The sequence below is a fragment of the Pteropus vampyrus genome, unplaced genomic scaffold (assembly GCF_000151845.1).
Source record: "Pteropus vampyrus isolate Shadow unplaced genomic scaffold, Pvam_2.0 Scaffold53, whole genome shotgun sequence".
Lineage (NCBI taxonomy): Eukaryota > Metazoa > Chordata > Mammalia > Chiroptera > Pteropodidae > Pteropus > Pteropus vampyrus.
Genome location: NW_011888834.1, coordinates 3411730 through 3426024, shown reverse-complemented (window position 1 = coordinate 3426024; position 14295 = coordinate 3411730). Strand labels below are relative to the sequence as shown.

General features: G+C 35.2%; 1 pseudogene; it reads left to right on the top strand.

Annotated features, from left to right (window-relative positions):
- Positions 1-488: 488 nt before the first annotated feature.
- Positions 489-607, top strand: LOC111739767 (annotated as a pseudogene).
- Positions 608-14295: the final 13688 nt, after the last annotated feature.

Genomic DNA, 14295 nt, shown 5'->3' with positions numbered 1-14295 from the left:
CAGCTTTCTGCTGGTAAGTGTCATGGCTTTATCCTGGCCTGTATTCTGTTTGATATATTCATCAAGGATTTAAATTTACTTGTAGAGGACATACTCATTAAACTTGTGAGTGATGAAGAGTTAAGAGGATTTATAAAAACCTAAATGATAGAATCAGATGAAAGAGGTCTTAACATGATAAAGAGATGAACCAAACTTTAAAAGCAGTTTGATAGGGATAAATAGCAAGCACTATATAATTATTTTTTGCTTTAGTATTATTGTCTTAACATTAGAAGCATAAGAAAAGAAAAACATGCCAGAACATAATAGTTTAAAACATATATATTTACAAACACATAATTATATTATTAAAACATATAATTATGTTATTACATTAGTATAATAGTTCAAAACACAACATTTTACAGTGAGACATAGTTAAATAGGTAAGAACATCTTGTATATTCTAAATGCCTCACCATGATCATTAAAAAGCAATGGTAGAGGTCTATGGCCATGCCACCCTGAACAAGCCTGATCTCATTTGATTTTGGAAGCTAAGCAAGGTTGGGCCTGGTCAATACTTGGATGGGAGACCACCTAGGAAGACCAGGTGCTGTAGGCGTAAAAAATAAAAAATAAGGGATAGTAAGCTGACAAGGTCCTTGCAATCTATGAGGTCAACCAAGGGTTGCCTTGCCTAAAAAAAAAAAAAAAAAAAGGCAATGATAGAGTTCCTCTACTCTGCAATATTTTCTTGAATCCACTGCAGACTATAGACTCTGTGTATAAACTATCTGCAGGAATGTTTTTAAAAATCTCTGTGTCTGAGAAGTGTGTATCTGAGAAATGTGCATTCACTCTAGTTACTGAAATTGTATTGGTTACACATTTTGCAGAAATTGGAGCATGACTCGTTTTCTTTTTATCTTGTTGGGCATATGGAAACATCCTTCTGGATGATGATGCAATTTTGTAAGTGTTGATCATGATAATTTCCACTGAGTTTTCCTAATTTCTTCACAGTCTCCCTGTATGATATAGACAGCTTCCTCTCTTGCATGTTGCTAGTCTCTACCTGGATGTCCTGATGGCTGAATTCCTCGGTGATTGCCTTGCTCAGACCTACTCCCACCTCTTCTCCTGTTTCTGGGCCAAGTCCTGGGGTGAGCTGCTGCTGAACTCTGCCATGTTGGGCACAGTGGAGGCTCAGTGGGGCTGCTGGCAGTGTCAGGCAGCAAATGGAAGTCACTTATTTTTAAGAATTAAAATTTTATGAATTATAACAAAACAAAACAAAAACCCAACTAATGTTCAAGAGTAAGATGAGAGAAATTTAGTGGTAATATTTGTGAAAATGTTTTATAGGTTATAATTTAGAACATTCTCAAAATGAAACCCCTATGGAATGTGGCTACAAACCCATCAATGTGTTATACAGTATTAGTGGAAGTGGGTTAGAGTGAGGGAACGGTAATTCACTTCCTGTGAGTTGATCAGTCTACATCTTTCAATTTTTGCTTTCAGTTTTTCGTAACACAATTTTAAAAATAACATTTATTATTTGTTATTACAAAGTAATGTGTTTTCATGGCAGAAAATCTGAAATGTACAGAAAAATACAAGTAAAGATCATTTATAATCCCATTGATTGGAGAGAATTGCTGTTAATATTTTCTTATTATTCCAGGTTAATGCACACACACGGATATGTGTATATATATGATCTTATTATACATTTTTGTAATCTCCTTTTCCTCCTACTTGACAACATATAGTAAACATTTCAATGCCATTCAATTGCTTCTTCAACATACTTTTAAATTTTATCATATAGGTATGCTATACTACTCTATGATTTTTAAATACTGTAAGGAATGCTGTGATAAATATTAATGATAGATAAATATTTGCTCATACTCCTGATTATTTCCTTAAAGAAAGTTCTTAGAAGTGTAAATAAAAAGGGTATTGGTATCATTCTTTAACAGGTACGTAGACAAATGATATATGTTCAGAAGAGAGTGATTTTATGAAAAGACTAGAAACTATGTCATTTGAGAAAGTTGCAAGAGAATAATTGAAAATAGTTGCAAGAGAGAAAATAGGGATTCAAAGCTTCTTTACATATTTCTGGACCTGTCATAAAGAGGATGAATTAATTACTTGACTCAAACATATAACATTAATACCAATGGTTTGAGGTTATAGAGAGTCTGATGCAGAAGTGCTTGCCATTGCCAGAATTATTAAAACTTGGGTGAGAGTGACTCAAGGAGAAGAGTGGCCTGAACTTGGAGGCACAAGCATAGGACTATTTGGTCAAGGGTATTCAGGGGCTAACAGTTGATTGGACTTTTCTAGCCTTCTGAGTCAATGATTTGTCCTAAGCAGGAAGTTTTTATAAGAAACTAATGACTGATTAGAGCATTTTTTGTTTGTTTGTTTTTTCATGTTGGTAAAAAATAATTTACTTGGGTGTTTTTGTGTTTGGGGTGGGGAACCCAGCTGCAATTCTGTCTTATTGCAGAATTAATGCATATTTTCTTCCTAAAATAATTTTAATAGAAATTTATTTTGTGAAGAAATTGATAATAATTTTCATCATCTATTCATTATCACCTGGATATTTTAAAATTGTAGACAGTTTTTTGTTGCTGTTATTTATAATATACTCAATATATAATAGAGTGCCCAGCTGAAGGTCCCACTTAGGAATTTTTTTGTCTTTTATTCTAAGGAGAGAACTGTCAGAAAGTCATCTTGTTGTCCTCTGTAGGTATGAAGGCAGCTTCCTCCACAAAGTATCTTGCTGGAGGCAATTGGGGTAGAGAGCAGTGCATGGCACAGAGAAGGTGGTAACAAGTGTTTGATAAGTGAATGAATGAATGAATGAATGAATGAATAAATAAATAGTGTAATGCCTTTTGGAGGTTGAAGAGGATACTTCTATTTTCTAAAAAAAGAGGCATACTCAAACTTTTAGTATGTCTAAGAGGAAAAGGGAGCTCCTGCCTGATTTCTGAGGATGTGAAATTTTTAGAAGGGAAGTGAGATAATGGCTCAAAGTCTACAAAGGGATGATAACTAAGCATGATACTCTTGAACTTGACCCCTTGGGCAGACTGAGGATTGATGATTAGGGGAGTTCAGGCAATAGAGAGCCTTGTTCTGGCTTGTTTTAATTTGGAGAGAATTGAGTTATTCTCTCTTTAAGATCCACTTGGGGCCTCTGTGGGAAATGAATGAATATTAGCCCAGTTGATCATATCAAATTCAGAATGAGCCTCAGCATCATCTGTTGAGTCAGGATCAGGGGTATCAGCCACCAGGTGCCAGCAAGAAGCTATGGCAATAATGGAATTGTCAGAAGAATAGAGATTCTCTGTGTGTGGTTGTAGAAGTTGAACTGGCATTCTCACATTTATACTAAGAAAGCTGTTAGATTTGGGGTAATTTGGGAGAGTGTTGCCTCCAAAGAAAGGCCTGGTAGACTATAAGCTTCAAAGACAGGGATTCCTGATTTTTTGTTTATTGATGTGTTCCAAGCACAGAGCAATGACTGGCACACCGTAGTCAGTCAGTAAATATTTGTTGAAAAAATGAATATTGGATTCCCTGTTATTATGACAAATGGTTCTCAAACTGTTAATTAATTAGAAAAATAAAGATGGAGCCATACAGTTATCCTGACTTGTGGAGCATTTTATATAATCTCCTAACTGTCTAACATGCATAAGGAAATGTGACTATAGGAAAAAGACAACATTTTTATTCTGAAACAGGAATTCTTTTCAATTCACCTCAATTCTATAGCCAACCAGCCATAATTTCGTCAGTGTTATCCGTGGTTAGATTATCATACTGACGGAATTTTGAAACCAAAATTTTGTCTTTGAAAGACAAAAGTACATGGGGCAAGGATCAATAAAGTATCCAGCTAATATAAAATAGTGTAAGTAAAATTAAAAATAAGAAATTAAATGACTTCTTCTGACAAATGCTGTTGCAGAAAAACCTCAGGTTGTCATTTGAAATTGATAATGTAGGGAAACTCTCATTGCAGCATGAACTTTAAATCTTCCATGGCACAAGTTTTCACTAATATGAATTCTAAAGGTGCTGGCCGTTATGGAGTGAAGTGTATTTCTGATCATTTTTGACTCATTTACTGATTCAGATATCTGTTTCTTTTTTTCCTGTAACTCACACAATGTGACTAAGGATGTTTATTTTAGCATTCTAGAATTCTAATTTTTACTTAAAAGATTAACCATGATTAGGTGGTCCCCCCCATCTTTTTCCTTTTTGTAGAAAGGCTTCCAGATAGGATTTGGGAAAGTTACCCAGCAAATGGGATTATTCACCCTGAAGTATTTTGGCAAAATAAATATATTTTTTGTGCTCTATTTGACAGAGATGCATACAGTTTTGATGGACAGCAGCCATAGGTGTGTTAAAGCTCCCTACTTCAAAAGTGTGCACAGTTGTAGTGTAATGTGCACCACTGGACAATAGTTCTCCTAGGAGGATGAAGAGAAATTTTCTTTGAAAAACAGAATTTATTTAACAAGAATTTTTATAAATTTTCTTTGAAAAACAGAATTTATTTAACAAGAATTTTTATAAAGCAGTTGAAGAAAACATATATGGATGTTATAGTTTTTTGACCAATTCCCAGGCCAAAGAGATGAAGATTATAAATTGAGGAATCAACAAAAATAAGAATGATTTTTAAATGTGTATTTAATGATTCTAAATGGCTGTAATGTGATATGTTCTAATCAGCACTATAATATGAGAAGGAGCTATTTCGATTTGGAGGAGACAGAGTATGAAGTTTTTTAACACCTAGCAGGTTAGTCCATATTCTTACTGAAGCTACTCTTTTGAGGTTAGATGTTTTTTAATGTTTATTTAATTTGTCTGAGTTCATATACTCAAAGTTCATATACTCAGAGACTCATTTGAGACAAGGACTTTTTCATCTACTTCAAACTCAGCAATGAGTCCAGCGTTCAGAAAATATTCAGACTGTCTGAAAGTCAATGTTCAAGCAAGCATGCATGCCGAATATCCTTGCATGATGTTCTTTCTGGTAATGTGAAAATCAGATGTGCCCAGTTGCCCAGATCTTGGCAAGGGGCTTCCATTTGACATTGTTAGGAGTATAAATGAAGACAAAGGACAAAAATTTTGGATTGGGAGTTTTTCAACTAAGGCAAAATTGATATTTTTCTTTTGTCAGTTAAGGTGTAAGTTTAAGGTGTACAATGTGATGGTTTGATATACTTACATATTGAGACATGATTACCGTGGGAATGTTAACACTTTTATCACCTTACATAATTATTTTTTTGTGTGTGTGATGAGAACTTTTATGATTTACTCTCTTAACAACTTTCAACTTTCAAGTATATAATGCAGTATTATTAACTATGTTCACCATGCTGTTCATCAGATCCCCAGAACTTATTCATCTGGTAACTGGAAGTTCGTACTCATTGACTAACGTCTCTCCTTTTCTTCCATCCCCTAGCCCCTGGCAACCAGCAATCTACTCTCTGTTTCTATGAGTTCTGCTTTTTTAGATTCCACATATAACTGAGATCACATAGTATTTGTCTTTCTCTATCTGACTTATTTCTCTTAGCATAATTCACTCAAGATCGCAAATGGCAGGATTTCCTTCTATCTCATGGCTGAACAATATTCCATTGTATATATAGACCACACTTCTTTATCTATTCATCCATTGACAGACACTTAGGTTTTTCCACATCTAGACTATTGTAAATAATGCTGAAGTGAACACGGGGGTGCAAATGCCTCTATCAGATCCTGATTTCTTTTCCCTTGGATATATACTCAGAAGTGGGATTGCTGGATCATATGGTAGTTCTATTTTTAATTTACTCCATACTGTTTTCCATAGTAGCTGAACCAGTTTACATTCCCACTAACAGTGCACAAGTGTTCTCTTTTCTCTATATTCTAGTCAATACTTCTTATCTCATCTTTTTAATAATAGCCTTCTAACTGGTATGCAGTGATACCTCATGGTGGTTTTGATTTGCATTTCCCAGAGAATTAGTGATGGTGAACATCTTTTTATGTACCTGTTGGCCATTTGTATGCCTTCTGTGGAAAAAATATTCAGTTTTTCTGCCTATTTTTTTAATATATATATTTTTGCTATTGCATTGTATGAGTTTTTAAAATATATTTTAGATATTAACTCATCAAATATATAATTTGCAAATATTTTCCCACATCTTTTACGTTGCTTTTTCATTTATTAATTGTTTCTTTTGCTTTGCAGGAGCTTTTTAGTTGATGTAGTTCTACTCGTTTATTTTCGGTTTTGTTGCTTATACTTTTGTTGTCAAATTCAAAAAATTGTTGCTGTCAAGACCAATGTCCAGGAGTTTCTTCCCCATATTTTCTTCTAGGAGTTTAATGGTTTTAGATCTTATGTTTAAGTCTTTAATCAACTTCAAGTTAGTTTTTGTGAATGGTGTAAAAACTGGATAACTTATTTATTAAAAAGAATATTCTTTCTCCATTAAATATTCTTAGCACCCATATAAATATCAATTGATTGTATTTATGAGGGTTTATTCCTGAGCTTTCTATTTTATTCTATTGGTCTATGTATCTATATTTATACAGCTTTGATTACTGTATTATAATTTAAAATGAGGAAGTGTGATGTCTCCAACTTTCTTCTTTTTTCAGGATGACTTTGGCTATTTGCAGTCTTTTGTGGTTCCATATGAATTTTAGAATTTTTTTCTATTTCTGTGAAAAATACTATTGGAATTTTGTTAGGGATTGCATTGAATCTGTAGATGGCTTTGGGTAGTATGGACATTTTAACAATATTTATTCTCAATGCATGAACACAGGATATCTTTCTATTTATTTGAGACTTCTTTAATTTCTTTTGTTTCAAGAAGGTTTAAACTAATGGAAAACTCACAGTATTTCTTTGACAATGCTAAGTCTTCTGCCTAAATGGGTTTTTTTTTTGTGCATTTCAAGTTGATTTTTTATTTTTCTTAGAGACACCTAGAAACATTACCATTTACCTCTGTACATAATGTATAATATACCTCCATTTTTATGACTTTGCTCAGTTATTTACTTCTTTTTATTGTTGTTCTTTTTATAATTACTCCACTGTCCACATCTTTCCACATATGCAAAGCTTGTAGATTGAGGACATTTGATGAAACTTGTGTAGAGAGAAGAGATCAAATGGAAATTCTCAGAGTGTTAAATTGTGCTTTGAGCAATGTCAATGAACCTTAAGGATAATAACTTAATTTGTAAGCTGTGAGAAAAATGATGAGTTCTGTGATAGGAGACATGTGACTTCTACAGTGGTAGAATTCATTCCACTCAGAATCCACAGACTGAATGCTTCATAAAGGAAGGGGAATTGAGCATAGAGAAAGTAGCATTTGGAAAGGTGCAAGAGAGTAGCATTTGAATCCTCACTTGCATTGCTTCAGAACGGGTTTTCAATGTATCTCATCTGGGCACTTGTAGTAGCATCTAATGCTTTTCTTGTTTTTTATCTCTCCACGTGCAATTCATTTATGCTAAGCTGCTTCCAGAGTGATATTTCTAAAACACAAATATGTACATTGTCAAATGAGTTTGCCTACGTAGAGTTTTAGAATCTGTGGACTACATCTGATGAGGAAATTTGCGAGCCAACACAATCCTTCTCAAATTTACGTGGGTACATGTCTGCAGATTGATGGTTGTCTATAAATCATCTTCTCCCTCTTACAGCTCACATGAGATCCTGGAGTCTAGACCACCCAGTTACTACTTGGAATGACAGTTTATTGCTTTGACAGAGATTTTAACAGCTATTTTAGGTTGTAAATCTTTGGAAGAGTTGTCCCACCTGTTTTACCACCTGAACATGGTTCAGAAATTGCAGAGTGTGAAAAGGTAGTATTTGTAAACTATTTCAGTGTCCCATTTTTAACTGTCTAAGTATTTACTGGCAATACGTTCTGTGGCCAGTACAATGTTAGGAGTTTTTGGAATTTGGGGAAAACTAGATATAATATTGCTTTTATTCTTATTGGAAATACAAAGATACCTATAATGCAATTAAATAAAAAATTACAGCTTAATAAGAGCATGGAATATTGTAATAAGGAAAAAAACAAATAATCATAATAGGTAACACCGAAATCTTACTATATGCCGTAAACTGTGCTAAACACTTTACATTGATTATTTTAATTTAATTTTAATTTTATCAATTTAATTTTTACGACTACCCTATGAAGTATATATATAAAGGTCAAAAGTGAACTGTAGATTCAGATAAGCTCAACCACTAATTTGATTAAGCCATAGAGGTAGAAATAATTTCCAGGATTGTCATAGAAGACTTTTACAAGGGATAGAATTCGAAGCTATATTTAAGGGTCAGGTTGGAATTGGATAGACATGTATAAATAGGAAGCGTTTTAGAAGAGGGGTGCCATGAGCAAATTCCCAAAGGTAAGGATCTAAATGAATGTTAATGGGAGAGTGTTGCAGATCATAGAGACTTTGCAAAGGATGATAAAAAAAAATAAATGAAACTAAGTAGGCTGGGAATAAAATATATATGTGTACAACTATGACTCTCAGGCAGTGGAGTCTCACTTTTCCCCATGAGCTTGGAAAAGCAAAGAATTAGGCTCCTGAGCTTTTCCAATTCTACCTTTAGCCTTTTAAGAGTGTGCTGCCTTTTGGAATTGCCCCTCAGTGGCAGGTTCCAACTGGAAAACTGCTTTGCTATGTCGTGTCTGTTGATATCAGTGCAGGAATGTTCAGCACTGAGATAGCATTCAGGCAATCTTGAGGACTGTTACTTGAAAATCCTTCAGATTTTGGAATCAGGATTTCTGGCTTTGAACATCTGTCTCCAGCCACGGCAGTACATCATGGGTTTAGCTACTTTATGTTCCTCGCCCCAGATAAACATTCTGTGGAATACCGTGCATGGGGTATAGGCTGCAGTAATTTCTCTGAAAAGGAAAAACTATATGGATTCCTGACACCTTTCCTCTTTGAATTGTGAGTTTTCTGAAATGGCCCTATGGTGTCACTTTGTTACCCACTAGGCCCTGTATTTCTGTACAGCTTAGTGTAGTGGTTAGGAGTGCAGGCTCTGGAGTTAAATTGTCTGAGTATAAATCCTAGGTGCTTTTCTGACCCAGTCTTTGCTTCTCCTTCTTCATTTTACTATTTTGAGTTCTTTGATTAGATTACTGAGTATCTGGACAAATATATTCTTTCAATTTATATAAGATGTACTTAGATTTTTATTTGGAATGTATTATTATTTTACAGACCAAAGTTCAGGAAGGCAACTCTTTTAATATCATGTATGTAGACCATTATTTTCTTCCCACCATGCTTCTTTTTTCCTATAGTCACAGTCATCATGTGAAGGAACTGATAAAACCAGTAGTTGTGTTTATGAGTCCTTCTGTCCTACTCTGAGCTTCAGCATGCCTAGAGATGCTCGCTGGTTTTCTGGATTTCCTTAACATCTCCACATCAGTAGGTGTGGGTAGGCAGTGATCACTGAGTCTAATGAGGCGTGGCCTGGGCTTGGGCAGATAGAGCCTGCATGAGTGTGGAGGCCATCTTCCTGGAGTACGGCAGCATGGCGACCTTGGCTGTAGTGACTCTGCTTCTTAGATCTCCCTCTGAGAAGATAGTGTGCTTTCTGATTTTCTTCAACAGTCTATTTGGAGCAGTCTGATGCTTATTGGTGGGACATAACCATCTAACATGAAGTCCTTGTCTTTTTTAACTTAGACGTCTGAGGAACATGAGATGGTTTCTCTTAGGAAGGCCAAAGCTCTTCCCTGTAATATAGAACTTCTCCATTATTTACAATATCATATATTTTTTTTACTTACCTACCAAGTCAATACTGATTTCTGTTTATCCTTCAGAATATTCTTTTCCAGCTCCTTCCCATGTTTTTGTTTCTAATTTTTAAAGAATGCTCACTGTCTTAGTCAGCTTGGGTTGCCATAACAAAATGCCATGGACTGGGGGCCCTTAAATAATAGAAACTTATTTTCTCTCAGTTCTGGTGGCTAAAACTCCGAGATCAACATGTTAGTGTGGTCAGTTTCTGGTGAGAGCTCTCTTTCTGGCTTGTAGAAGGTAGCTTTCTTATTGTGTCCTCATGTGGTGGGGAGAGAGAACACGAGCAAGCTCTCTGGTTTCTCTTTTTGTAAGGGAACTGATTTTATCATGAGGACCACACACTCATGACCTCATGTAACTAATTACCTGCCAAAGGCCCTATCTCCAAATACCATCACATTGGAGGTTAGGGCTTCAGCATATGCATTTTAGGGGGACATAGTTCAGTCTATAGACTCATTTATCTTTAAACAGGAAGTATAAAGAAATATTCTTCACCAGCTGGGAGAACAATTGAACTTGCTCTTAGGACTGTGCCTGCATGTACCTCTCTATTGTATTGTAGCCTTCTGCTCATCGTATTTGGTTTGCTCCTCTGTCTCTGTCTTAGACTGTGAACAGCTTGAGGGCAAAGAGTTTGACTTATTTGTAATTTCTAGTATAGTAACAGAGTAATCCATAATGTGGTTTAACGGGAGAAGGAGTCCGTGGTCTCAGTCTTAGATATCCCCTCAATATTAACACCATAGTGTCCATTTCTTGGATGAACTTTAGTTCTGCTTGGCTTTCTCATCCTTATTTCCATGTTGCTGGCTATTTTTCTGTTCTTTATGTGAAATCAGGCCTTGTAAACAGCTTAGCACAGTTCTTTCTCTAGCTGCTCTGGTAGATTAATGCAGTTACAGGTTATCAGTACTTTTATTCTTCTGTATTTCTTTTTTATGATCTGTCATTGTGTGAAAATATGTCACAATAAAGGATGGAGGGAGGACCAACCTCATTCTTGTCATGTATACTTACCGAAGTTCCATTTGGTTGCTTTTCTTCCCCCCAAATATAAGAATAACAAGTTTCTTCCATTTCAGAAATAGTAGGATCTCTGATTGTTAATCTGAAGGCTTTACAATTTTTTTGTATAAGCACAATTCCATAGAAATAATTTCATTAAAACCCCCACAAATTCTAAAATTCTCAAAACAACACTTACCAAAATTCAAATTTGAACCACACCAGAACATAATACAAACACACACACACATACACAGTAAATGAAGTTGTCATTAATTTTATACTTTGATTTATTTGGAATTGTCATAGTCGGTAAGTTTTTGAGGTTAAACAGATAGAAATCCTGGCCTCTGAATCAAGACCGGAGGAAATAAAATAGAAAATGAAGCAATGAATTATGTTAAAAATGAAAAGGCTGTGAATCCAGACATCAAATATGATCAAGTGTGAGCCATTGTATTTCCCTGAGTGTTGCAGACACATGAAGCATCTCTTATTTCTCAAGATTCAATATGAAAAGTCAGTCAAGTAGCTGGAGTTCTATTTCTTCGATGGGAAATTAGGCGAGTCTGGAGAGCACAGTAGAGCAGTTTTTGCATATTTTGAGGTAACAATTGAAAGGGCATGTCTCTCATTAGTATTAGTCATGGACAGCTCAACAAGCCTGGAATATGATGGAAAAGATCGGGCATTGGAACAGACTTTATATTATGGCATTAGAGCATCATGACTGTGAAGACACAAAGGAATTTTCAGAGTGCACCTCTATTCTTTCTACAGCTTGGCAGTACTGTTTATCTTGTGTGGATTTTTTTTTTTTTAAGCAATATAATTGCTAAATTTTGTTTTTATTGCTACAGTAGTCTTAACTGGGCATCTAATAACAGTATGTTTTTAGTGACTCAAATCCATTTATTTTTCTTCCATTCAACTTGGCTTTAATTCAGAGAGCAACCCCTTTCCTTTTACAGTTTGATTTTATTAGTTTACATAATGTTTAATAAAATGTTAGTTATAACATAGTCTAGTGACATAAAATTAATAAGCAGTTATGGATAAAAGGAAAAGTACAGAATACAAGTGAGAAACATCCATCTGTCATGGGCAGTCAGAATGTTTTAGGAAAATGACGTTTCGGATATTTAAGTAGATAAAGTAGAAGGCAATTAAGAGATCTCTTTTTGTATACGGAATGAAAACAGTATTTAATCATTTATCTTTAGTGTATATAATATTTGTATAAGCCATAGAAGTACTCAATATGGATTAATTTATACAAACATTATCATATAGCAATTTTCTCAAAAGTTTGGTTTTGTTTTGTATCACAGGTTCATCTTCTCTTAACTGAGCAGTTATGTCTTTTTGCACTTAATGAACTGCTGCATTTAGCATTTTTGCACTGATGTCTCAGCTGACTTCGCAATCTTTTTTTTTCTTGATTTGTCCAGAGCATGATTCAAAATCTTCATAAAAGACAGCTCTAGTCAAGTTCATTTTTATGATTCTGTTTTCTGAAGCACACTTGATTTTTTTCATACTTCAATGGATTTGAAACATGATAGAGAGTTCTGGGGGCAGTGATAATCTATGGACTCATGCAGATATGTCAGGATATCGAGAGGAAGCAATTGCTTCTTTGGTGAAAATGATGACATTGACTGTACCCTGAAGTCTAGGAACAGCATTCTAATGGCAACTTGATATTTATCAAAATAGTTCAGCTTTGTATCTGGCTTTGTGCTCAGCCATCTTAAACGTTACAATTTACAAAATGGCATTTACTTCTAATGAATGGTGATATTAGCTATTTAACCTGGCAAACTCATGGCTACTGGCTGGATGACACCACAAACAACACTTTAAACTTCATATAGAACTAATAGCAGTTAGTCTTCTTAGATGCAAAATAGAAAACACGTGGATTCTTTCAGGAATAAACATGAGAAACCCAGAGGTTACAATTTCAGAATATCTAACTGGGTCTGTACTCTGTTAAAATGCCCAGATGTAAAGGAAGAAAACAGTTGTTCTTCAGTGCACAGTATCACATGCTTCTTCACATTACCTAACTCTTCTTTCTGGTTTTAGGAAAGAATTTCCAAAGAAGGCCAATATTTTATGCCTTGTTGCTGACTTCAGCATATTCCTACACACCTATAAGATATTTAAAAAAACATAAAAATACACTTTAGGGAGTGGTTGGGGGGTTATCTCAGGCAATGGGCAAGATTTTTGTGGATTTAAAATAAATGAGATGAGAATATAGTCTGGGAGGAACTCACATTCTAGTGAGGGAAATACACCAAAAAATACATGGAAAATATGTATGAAAGAGAAGAACAACTACCTGATCGAGGAAGGGAAGGAAACTTTTACAGAAGTGGTGACCTCTGAACTTCAAAGATGTGTAAGCAATTGTCAAGCAGACAGAGACGCCAAGATGGTAGAGCATGGAGCCCAAATACCTAGCCACTTGGGACTGTTTAATAAAAGCCATCTTCTGTAAGGTGAAAATAGCCCAAAACATTTAAATCAAGTTATTTTGGTTAACTTTAATAATTATAAGATAAATAATGTACACAGAAAACTTGTTTTTAACCAAACAACCCATTAAGAGCATTTTTGTAAGAGATTAGTAAAATAATACTTGCCATGAAGGCAAAGTGGATGTAATTAGAGCTGTAAAACACTTATAGGCAATGCATTACATATTTTACCACGTGTCTGTCTTTCCTGTTGCTCTCCACCCCCCGCGTTTATCTCTCTGTCTCTCTCTCCCTGTCTCTCTTTGTCTCTCTCTGTCTGTGTGTGTGTGTGTGTGTGTGTGTACGCGCGCGCGCGCGCGCGCGTGCGCACGCGCATATGTGTTTTGGAGAGAAACCTAAGTGCTGATGTGAAGGATATACTTGGAAGGGGGTTTTAAGAGTCTGGAAGCAGACACCAATTAAGAATCTTAAATTCTTTAAGGCCTTCAACTGATTGAATAAGGCCAACCCACATTATGCAGAGTAATCTGCTTTACTCCAAGTCTACTGATTTAAATGTTACTCTAATCTAAAAAAATACCTTCACAGTAACATTTAGACTGGTGTTTGACCTAAAACTGGGTATTATGGTCTAGCTGACATATAAAATTAACCATGGCACATACAAATAGCTGAGAGAAACCTGTGTGTGCGTGTGAGTGAGTGTATTAGAAATTGAATTTGAGCTGAGTTGTGAAGAAATAGTTGAGGAAGAGTATTTGAAATGGAGGCACAGCATGAAAATAAGGGTGGAAATGAGAAAAAAAATGAGGTATGCATAGAAACTTCCAGAGTTTATTTTGGTGAGACGGGA